Below are 12061 nucleotides of genomic sequence, written 5' to 3'. Positions count from 1 at the left end.
TCCGAAAAAGTAACAGCAGCTCATCTCCAACAAGCACCCAAATACCCCCCTAAAGTAATGTTTTGGGGTTGTTTTATACATGAAGGGCCTGGAGCATTAATACCTATCAAGGGAATGATGAATTCTGACAAATATATTCACTTATTGGAAACCAGAATCGTACCCCAGCTGCAAAAATCATTTCTGGATGGCAGAGGTGTGTTCCAACAAGACCTGGCACCATCCCATACGTCTCGAAAAACTACAGAATTCTTCAACAAGAAGAATATTCAGGTACTCCCCTGGCCAGGCAACTCACCCGACATCAACCCCATTGAGAACTTGTGGTCAATTTGCAAAAGAAGAATGCAAAAAATGGATTGTTCTACAAAGGAGATGATTTCTGCCCTCATTGGTGTATGGTTTCGTGATGAAGAAATGAAGAATATTTGTGGGAAATTAGTGGAATCCATGCCAAATCGTCTCAGAGCTGTTATTAGGAACAAGGGAGGCCACATAGATTACTGAGGTATGTCTTAGATCCTTTTTTTATCCCGTTTGAGTGTTTTTGCATAAGTAATTATGTTCGGATTAATTTGCACGCTACTGTATGTATGCTAATGCAAGTTTTGAGTTTTTCAGATATTTAGGTTATTCTGTATTCTATAAAATTAAAATAATTTAATAGCACTGTATTAACTAGTTGTATGCTACTTATTGGACAATATTAAATTAACCATGAATGAGATCTATTAGGTACTTTCATATATGCTCGATTAGAAACCTCTTATGATGTGGAACGTAATAAACAAATATAATATTGTAAACCAGATTAAGCTGTGCATACAAACAGCATTATACTGTACTTGTGTTACTGAAATAACTTTTACATTAATTACTACTGAAGTGCTATTATTAAAAATAAAATAATTAATAATTAAACATGTACATTTAATGATGTAGAAGCTAGATGCTTGGGTCAATTAGGAGTTCACAATTGAATTGCTTATTACTAAAAGGGGATAACTCTGCAAAAATGTAAAATACTGTTCTCGTTGGTTTCAGATTGTTCGATAATAAACACATCGATTGGTGCTAAACTAGGACGTCTCCAGCACTTTTTCGCGTGTAGAGAGGGGACTTGAAATGTGTTTATTGCTAACAAGGGAGAAGTCCGGGAGTTGCCACGTTTTTTCTTTGTCCTGAAAAATAGGACTTGTCCCCTTTTAGAAATAAGCAATTCAATTATCACTTGCATACAGCGTATTTTTAACCAGCACATAGATTGAAAAATGTTGAGATGTATAAAGTCTATGGTGTCATCACAAGATAATCATTTTCTAATTCCAAAATGTCGTTCTAGAGGATCCTGGTTAATTTTTTTTTTTTGTCAGAATATATTTAAATCTCCTATTCTACAAAAATTAATATACTTCGTGAGTGCTCTGAATTGTCACTCTATAAATAATTCAAGGATTCTTTCTTAGGCATATGTCTTCTTTGTATTGTCAATTAAATATAATATATTTTCTAAAATCGTATAATGCTTTGTACAGGGCAGAGGAGGGAGTCTTTGAGTTCAGTGTCTGCTAGGTTTTTCACCTTGTGAATTCTTTTGTACTTTCACTTCCCTCGAACTGATCACAATTTATGGCTCTAAAAATGTATCGATTTTGACAAACTCACACTAAACAGCTGAAATGGTGGTCTGGCGTTCATTCCCTGGAAAGAATTACGGCCAATGTAACTAGACAGTTTTGGACATTCAGGTGTAGAGTAATGGCACATGCATACATGCACACAAGTGCAAGATTATCTAAGGTGTTCTGATTTTCGGGTATCATGTCCAATTCTATTTTTTTTTACTTGGTTATTTAACGATGCTTATCAACTACGGGTTATTTAGCATCGATGGAATTGGTCATAGCCAGATGGTATCCTCTTAGTTGGAGATTTTCTCTTCTTTTCATTTTTTAAGGTATCGAGGCAAGTTCGGGAAAATATGGTTGCCAGTTCTTGTGTGGAAGTCTACCTCTTTACCATCAATAATAAATTTATCGGTTTTTATAATCAAAACTACAGAGAAATAGACATCACAGATATAAGAATTCTTCGTGGAATTGCTCTACACCACTTCTGAAAAACAGCCTAGCCTTTGAGTGGAAAAAAGAACGTCTTACTTTCTTACAGATTATATAACCGGGTTTACACCAAGAACAAAACAATTAGGCATATTACTACTCGCTCACAATAAAAAAATCACCCAAACCACCACAAGAAATATCTCCTTAATTCCATAGCAGAGCGAGTTCTACCTGCTCTGTCCACAGTATTAAGAGGAAAACTGCAGTCTTAAAACGATCACCACATCAATGTTTCACTCAGTTGCCGTGGTGACACCAGAGAGTTAAAAGTCCCATTAGACCCTTGCCGAATTACCACACTTTCTATTCTAAATGCTTGGGCAGGGATGCATGCAACTCATCTGACTACCTTGCTTACCGCTTCTATGTGCCATGTAACAAATGCAGGACACAAGGTAATGTATCATTTATTTCCAATCTTTAACAATTTTTTAGCACTGTTGTAATATCACATAAAACAGTTCTGTGGTTCAGAAAAACTATAAACATAAAATTTGATAGCTAACCTATAACTAAAGTTTGTAATACCTGCAAGGTCATCCATTTCTCTTTATTCAATGCCAATGCCAGGCACAACTAATTCATACGAACATATGAAGACTTTGTCAGCTATTGATGATTTATAATTTATTTAATACAATTTACAATGCTAAGATGCCATAAAGTGTTGTGAATCTTATTATGACACTTCGTGAAAATTGTCGCACGAACGATAGTGAGTGTGAAAAACATTCACTCATATAATAGTCATCAAGATTATCCACTTGTTGCATAAATAACTATTATGAAAATGTAAAGTTTCATTTCTGACAAGGTTTTATCATAATGTTTGTATCCCAAAGACAAATTGGCATGGTTTTAGTGGATTTTATGTTGGAGGCTTGTGTTGGGTATTATGGAAGGAATCATTATCTAACACTCAAAATAAATTTGGGAGCAAGTTTATTTATTAAGTTTTAAAATGTGGTGAGATTGTGCCAGTAGAACTTTGCCTACAATTTATATTTGGCACCTTAATTCTGGTTCATAAGCAAAGATTAATACTTTTGGCGATACTAGTAAGCTTATTGACATTGTTGACAACTTTGAATATTCATTACAGTGTGCTGTAGGAAATGTACAATTGGTACAATAACCCCATTTTACGGGCAAGAGTGACAACAAGGACCTACATTAGTGGAATTGTGTTTTGTTTTCCGACGAAACTAGGATTTGCTTGAAACCAGATTCGGGCTGTGCTCTCACCTGGAGTGTCTGGTAATGCTGCAAGAGCCCGCCATTCCATTCCACATTACTAGCAAGGCGGAGACTCCATTATGTTTCAGGGCATTGTTGTGGTACAGCACTTATTCCAGCAAAGGAAGCATGACAGCATTTGTATATCGTAGACAGATTTGGGAAACCATCGTTGAGTCAATCCAAAGAAGTTCTGGCAATGACTTTGTTTTCCAGGACGATAATGCAAGGGCTCACTGAGCAAGAGATGTGGATGAATTCCTTGAGTGTGCTAAAATTACCAGAATGGAGTGGCCGACATGTTCACGTGATATGAACCCAACAGAGCACGTTTGAAACAGGCTCAAATATGCATTTCGACATCGCAATTCTCCAATATAAACTGTCCAGAAGCTCCAGATAGCGGCTGCTGAGGAATGGGACCATCTCGAACAACAGCTCCTTGATGGTCTCGTTAGCAGCATGTCCAAAATGTCACAGGAGGTGTTACCAAATACTGATTATATTTGGATTGAATTTTCATTAACAATCAAATGAAATCTACACTGTAGTATTCACTTATTAAATGGCTCAATTTATTGGTTTTGTGTATATTTATTTGTTTAATGTGGTGGAGTTTAGGCCATTAGGACTTCCCTACCACACCAGAAAATAGGCATACATAAAAAACAAATGCAGAGAGAAAAGTAAGTAAGAAATAGAATACAAAAACCACAAATGCAAAAAGATAATATCACAATGGGCACAAAAGTACTAATGCAATATATTGACTGTCTAATATATAAGTGATTAAAGAAAATGACTAAATATCTAAAAATAAGTAACTGATTGTAAATCGCGAGCTTGGTTTGACAAGGTTCTAACTGACATTGAGATTGTGTACTCATAACCTTTCATTCAATCAGATCTTTATAGGAAACTGACTTTTATCGTTATCTGTTGACAAACAAAGAAATTAGTACTGTGCCATAGTTCTACCTGCAATGAAATCGGTTATTTTTTTAATTTGACAAGGTTGTAACTACAAAACCATAGCTCATGCTTTTGTTCTGCAGTGTTGGTGGTTTAAAAGCACATTCCTGTTACTGAAACGTTCTTGGTTATCTACTCATTGTTGGATACTCGTATAAATAACTTTTCCTGAAGTGACTTTATTTATGTTCTGTTACATTGACTCTTATAATGCAGTCATGAGTGAAAATAAATCCGAACAAGATATTTTCTCGAACAGTGATTCAGATGATTTCGTCCCACCTACTTCTACCGAGACCAACCAGAAGTGATGAAAATACTGCTAAGTAATAAATTGAATTATTTCTGTAACTACAGTGTGTCCAAAAAATCGAACCAGTTAACAATATTCGCAAGAATTAAATTTGTATGAGTGTCATAGTTATTCATTAGACATTATTGTCACATACCAAATTCCGGAATTAGTTTTCTTTTAGAGTAACCTTAATTATGAGCCCTTTTTACCATATCACATAATATTATAATGGTGGTATTTAAAATTTTGTATACAAAAGTGAGCTCAATAAATTATTTTTATTACTATTTTCTGTTACTGTTATAAATGTGTTACTTCTTGACTAACAAGAACATAAAACTCAGAAATTCTGTGGGCCTATAAAGTAACTTACAATGTTGTTTTAAACATTAGAGGAAGAAAGTAAAAAAGACATCATGACGTAAAAAACTAAAATTTCCTACATTATGTGAAGATCTATTCCTCAACCATCGAACGTGAATATTTATTGTGCGACAACAGCAGAATATAAAAGTAACATTACAACAGTTTTAAAACGGATGTTGATGAAAATGAAGTAGAAGAAAGGAGTACGGTTGGAATTGAAACTAATACAAATCGTGAACCACCTCAAAATACACCAAAGAAGAAGAATGTACAGAAGGTTATGGCCAAACCAGTATCGTGGAAATATAATATGCGGAAGAAAGCACATCAGGAAGGTAAGGTGTAGACTATGTTAATCATAGAGGAGAGAAAAATCTGTTTCATAAGAAACTAAATATACCAACAATTTCAGGCAATATGCAAATATAAATGTAGCCAAAAAAAATACTCACAAAGAATAAGTAGAGCTTCATAGAACCTATTATTTTGTGCAGTCTGCTACTCTCCAATAGATCTAATAGGACTGTTAAAGCAGGTGAACCGTCGTAACTCTTATCGGGTAATACAAATGAGAGCAGAAGATATCAAGAATTTTTCAGCAACTGTAAAGCTATTAAATTAGGGCCTACAAGACTGTTCTATTCTCCCAACTAGCTACTGCGAAGTTCACAAAAACATAGGCCTTATCATGAAATCAAATACAAATTAACCCATGAGACAGATGAACAAAAGAAGTTGGTAATATCAATTTTAATGAACACAGAGGAGTGTTGAAGCCTGTTCCACAGCATCAATACGTATTTTGAATATCAAACCAAAAATCCAAAATAAGAAGATTGAACTCTCAAATTTGAAAAAGGACATCAAAGCAGCTACTGTATCCCTTTCCTGGCTCTGCAAGACAAGTTAGTACTCAGCAACCCACTTAGTATAGACTAAATACATTTTTGTTTCAAATAGTGTCATAATCCAGTATTATTTTATAGTTGATACCATAATGTTCTTTTTTCAACATAGATTTACGATGTTTTAATTTTTTTGTCCCTATAATCTGGAGTTGTAACTAACACATTTTTTGAATAGTGATTAAAAAGTTAGTTTGACAAGGTTCTATGTGCACTTACACCTTTGTAACTTTCCTGAAGCGTCAAATTTCAAGTGACAAGGTTCTAACTGCATTTTCAGTACCTCAGATTCTACGATTTAAAAAGAAATTTTTTAAAGAGAACTCATTAAAGCTACTTTCCAATGATATCTAAGAAGTTATATAAAATTATTTCGAAAAATATTCGTAAATAAAAAAGTTATAGTATAATGAAACTTTAAACTCAATTTTCTCAGAATAATGGTTTTTGCAGTTAGAACCTTGTCAAACCAAGCTAGCGAAATATCAAGAGAACAAAACAGTAATAATTTCGAAATATTCGCAATAAGTTACAATACTCAGTTTACTGCATTGCACTCTACACAGTAAGAAGACGCTTAATAAGTTTGTTTTTTAATACTGTTAAATTCTGAAGTATCTGATGTCACTGAGTAGGATATTCCACAAGTGTGATCGCGAGATCATGAATAATAATGAATAAGATGATGCTATGTGTTGATATGGCTAGTATGCGGCTATTTTGCGTATGTGTCTAGAGATTGTGATAGGATGATATGTAACTGAAGCAGAAGGCAAGGTGGGTAGGTGTATACATGTGAATGACTTGGAAAAGGAGAACAAGGGAATGACATTTCTATGTTCATTAAGCTGTAGCCAGTTTAGACTTTGGAAGGATGGGGATAATGTGGTTAATGTAAAGGACATTACAGAAGAAGTGAACACAAGACTTATTAACACGTAATCTTTGCGACTGGTTCACATTGAGGTCAGTCAGTAGAAAATCACAATAATCAGAGTGGGGCATTACTAGTGTTTCTGCTAGTATTTTTTTGAGTGATGGGAGAAATTTTCGAATGCTATTTAAGGAATTTAGTATGGAAAGCATTTCTTTTGATAATATGAGTTACTTGGATGTTTCAATTTAAATGTGTATCAAAGAAAACTCCAAGATTTTTAACACAGGAAGCAAAAGGGATTATTGTGTCGTTTTATTTGACTGGAAGAGCAGGGGGTAATGTTATATAATAGACATTGATGTCCCACTGGAATTGCTTGTGATTTTCCTGCATTGAGAGTCAGTCTAAACTTTCTGGTCCATGCAGATATACATAAATTCAAGGTCCTCATTAAGAATGCGTATTGTGTCATTGAATGAGTCAGAGATTATATGGGTATAGATTTGTAAATTGTCTGCGTAAAGGTGATGTTTACAGTGTTGTAGCATTGAGGGGATGTCATTCACGTAAGTAGTGAATAGTAGTAGTGAGGGACTACGGAGTCAACGATATGCCAAGTGGAAGTTGGACTTCCAATGGAAACACACTGCTGATTTTTGCTGAGATAAGAATAGAATCAAGAAACTGCACTTTCTGATAATTGGAATGATCGTAATTGTCTCGTCAGTAAGTCGATATTTAGAGTCAAACTCTTTACTGAGGTCTAATAATGTCAGTATTGTAATTTTATGTACGTCTGTAGCTTTTCGGATGTCTTCTGTTACTTTCAACAGTGCAATCGCTCTACTGTTGAGTCCGAAAACTGATTGATATGTGTCCAGGAGTTCATATCTGTTTAGGTAGTCAGTGAGTTGTTTGTGTACTATTCTCTGTAATGCCTTCAACAAGGCAGGTAGAATGCTAACAGATCGATAGCCATTGAGGGTTGTTGGCATTTTAACTTTGGGTATAGGGCGCACAAGCTTTAGGAAAAATGGGTGTCATCAGCGAGGCATTGAAAATGTGTATCAGTGTTGGTAAGATTACGTCAAATGAGTTTATCATTGCGAACCTGTCACTTTGAATTTGATGTGTTTAAGAGCTTTCTTGACGTCAATAGGTGTAACGTGTGAAAAGTAAAATTTGTCTCTGTATGAGACAACTACCTGAGGTCCTGTCATTGTCTGTCACTGTGAGGTATGATCAGTATTGTTAGTTGGCGGAGTAGTGAAGTGTTCATTGGGGCATTCTAATAGGATGCTAATTTGTTGTGTCTATTCTTTTTTTATTTCCGAATTCCATTGAATTAATATTTTTTCACATGTCCATAGAGTTTACATTTGAATCAATTAACCCGTGCATATATTTCAGTTTCATATTTCTTGATACGTCATATTTCTTAGTCGTTTGTAGTTTCGTAGGTTATCATCAGTTTCTATATTTTCTGTAAGCGGCATCCTGTCGGCCATCAGGTCTTTTATCTAAGTTGTCATCCATAGTGCTGGACAAAACACATTTAGTATTCCATGGAGCGTGTTTCTCGTACAGTGACACAATAAGTCCATTAAGAATTTCCATTTTGTCATCCACTGAGCGTGCAGTTCAGACCATTTGCATGGCAGCTGCACAGCATCCCCATATAAACTAGTCTCATCAATGCGTCTCAAGTCACGGAATGTTATTGTATTAGGCTTCACTTTAGGACACTGTAGTGAATGTGTGTGTATCTAATACCTATCCACTTCACTTGCGTGATTCGGGTTCCGCATATTGTGGATATATGGCAGCACTGTGACCCATTTTTCAAGTTGCATACCACTTCAGTGGGCCACACTATACATGACAGGCATCTGTGTTATGTTGTGTACTAGGGTGAGTATATACTCGTCAATGTGTAATAAGTGTAGTGTAGGGAATGGGTGAGGATGGTGAATATGTGAGGTAAGTTATGTCATGAGCTGATATGCATGGTGCAGGTACTTGTCCATATGACAATACCCTGTTTATGTTGTTAGTAATAATCAGGTCTAGTAATGTCTCGAATGTTGCAGTGTGATGTGTGGGCAAAAGCAGTAAAATAGTCATATTGTCACTGGCTGAGAAGAAACTACCTACTGAAGGATGCACTGGAAGGAATGGTGAATGGGAGAAGAGTTTGGGGCAGAAGAAGATATAGGATGATAGACGACATTAAGATTGTATGGATCATATGAGGAGACAAAGAAGAAGGCAGAAAATAGGAAAGATTGGAGAAAGCTGAGTTTGCAGTGAAAGACCTGCCCTTGGGCAGAACACTAAATGAATGAATACAAGTCAAACATTATCAGAATTTCTCCAGTGGCGGGTGACTCAATGGCTAGCAAGTTGATATTGAAATCTCCGAAGATTAGAACGTGTTCATAACACAGGTCTGCATTTTTTTAACTTTTGTCTGATGATTTCAAACTAATAGGTCTCCTAGAAGCAAACTTGCGTGCTGAATCGGAAAATGTCCTCAGTTTTTCTTCACCTCTTCAGAATTTTTCACAAATGGCGAAAATTGTGTGAAAAATGTGACAAAATTACGAGAATTACATGTAATTTTACAATGTGTTATCAACATAATATAATATGGAACTAACAGTTCATTATGTTTCAAATTGGTAACCGAATTTGAGGTCCCACGAAAATTTCGGCTGTAATTTTTTCATGGGAGATGGAAGAGAATTTTAGGCAAAAATATTTGAAACACTCACTTTCCTTGCTGAAGACTTTTACGAACTATTTCAATTAGACTTAATTTAATATGTAAAACAGCACCTTCTTTGGATGAACTAGAGGATTGTATTTTATATGTTTTGATTCTGGAGTATACACATTTCTACAAGGCCACTGCTTTTTTCCCCCCCAATGTTATTTTCTCGCCCGACTATCCCATTCGCAAAGAAAGCATCGCATTTTTGTATCCAGATTGTTGACCTAGCAATAAACCAATTAGTTTGAAATCTCCACACAGTAACCAACCATGATTATTGTAACAGATTTTATGTATCACCAATTTTATGTTTTCGTAGGTATCCTTTAGAGAAACAGAATCCACTATAGGGATAGATGGGTATATATTTCTATTATGTAACAAGACTCCTCTTAGACTTCTTTCAGTGGAGTCTATAAAGAATCTCCAATCAGAAGCTTCATAAGTAATGCCGATAGAAATAATTAAATCATGAATATTATTACAGTACACTAGAGAATTTTCCTCTGAAAAGCAAGGCAGTAGTTCTCTCTCACAATGACTGTACCAAGAAAAATGTGTACTTGCACTAAATAAATTCTTTGATTTCAATCTCGAACCAAGAAGTTCAGCAGATTGTTTGGCTAAATATAAGTCTCTAACTAAATCATTTAGTTCATTTTGTGAAAATAATTTTGGAGACGTTCAATCTAAGTTCATTACACATGTCCACTTCATGTTCACTTTGAACTTCTATCTCGCGATTCAGAATCTGACAAGACCAGGTCTCTTCGGTACAGGAACCTCGGGTCCATGGGAACTGATCTGATGGCTGAGGAAATATTAGAGTAAACTATTGTTTTTTTTTTTTTTCGTTTTTTTTGCGTTATTCACTGAACAAAAGTAGCAGTTGTCTGAATGATTTTTTGGCTCTCTCCATACCAAAAGGCGTAGTTCGTTTGTTATCATTTTTCCACAGTCTTAATCCTTAAACACAAGTGCGACACACTTTATGGGACACATACTACTTATTCTGATCTCCTAATTTTATTCTGAAACAAGAAAAATATGAACTTTTCACAAAAATTGTTATATTCTATCGTTTCACTAAAATATAACTACTACATATGTAGCAGAATGTATCTGGATTATTTCTACACCCACAAGAAGACATTATTTTATTAGAAATCACAACACAAAATGAAAGTAACTTACTATACACAAACATTTCACTATGAATGCCTTGTAGTTGTAAAATTTCTCAGTTTCAACTGCTTTTATGGGATGGTAGAGGGTAAAAGGGGATACTAGTGGTTTCCTCGACCAAATGTTCCTTCACAATAAAGGAAAGGAAGGGGGCTGACTTATTCTTACCTCTCAAAGATTACTCACAAAAAAGGAAGATGCGGTTTTACAAATATTCTTGATTTCCCATAGTTTAGTGTGATTTATCCCAATTACAGAGGTAGTAAACATTCTAAAACTTTTTCTAACATGCTGAAAGACTTTATAATAACATATTTTGTAATGTAATAGTATTTTTAAGATCCACATTTCAATAGATACCTAGTCATTGTGGTATACCTGGAAACGAGAAAGTGGATAATATTGCAAAACAGGCAACATATTTGCAACCAAGACCTCTTCAAGTAATATCTCTATCCAATGCTTTTGCTTCAGTAAAGTCTCATTTTACAAACCTATGGATCAACAATTGGGTCTCTTCTGACAAAAGAAAAATTTTACAGACTGTACAAAAGAAACCAAATTACCTGGAAATGTACAAAAACTTGCCCAGACATGTTCAAACATTTTTAACAAGAGCCAGAACAGGTCACATTGTCACTCAATTGTATCTACACCGATTTCTGATAATCCTACTTGTCTGTGGTGTAATAATCATGATGAAGATCTGGAACACATTCGTCTATACTGTTCATCCATAAACCATAAAAGAAGTAAATTAAAATCATCAGTACCAGTTGCAGAAGACACAGCCCTGCAGTATATATTGACTATACCCCACCTCTGGCTACTAGCAACAGGCTTCTATAATGAACACAGATCAAAATACCCCTCATTTCTCGTGAAAAACAACAACTGAATAGACTACAGTGGACTATAGTGGACTTTATGTTGTCAGCAAACAACTGGATACATTAAGAAGATTGACTGATTTAAGATCCAGTGCTTGCCACATTTTACCATTAAAAATTATTTCATATATTGTTATCAAAATGCCCAAAACGTACTTCTGCCGATTTTATGAAAACCTGACATCATTGAAAAAAAACTGATAGCATTTTTGTACTCAGCTTCAAAAACTACATAAGAAACAATGTTTCATTTGATATTGATAATTGTTTTAAAAAATTATATGTAAATTTTGGTAAAGAACTCCGAGCACTAAAAAATATACCTATCACTGACCAATTGAAGAGAGGGATGTTATACTTTGCACTAAGGTAGAACCAGAAATTTATCCTCTATGGCCTCGATGTCTTTCCAAAACCTTACCTATATCTTGATAACAGA

Source organism: Periplaneta americana, chromosome 8, assembly GCF_040183065.1.
Source record: "Periplaneta americana isolate PAMFEO1 chromosome 8, P.americana_PAMFEO1_priV1, whole genome shotgun sequence".
NCBI classification, from domain to species: Eukaryota; Metazoa; Arthropoda; class Insecta; order Blattodea; family Blattidae; genus Periplaneta; species Periplaneta americana.
Note: the sequence above shows the minus strand (reverse complement) of the source record.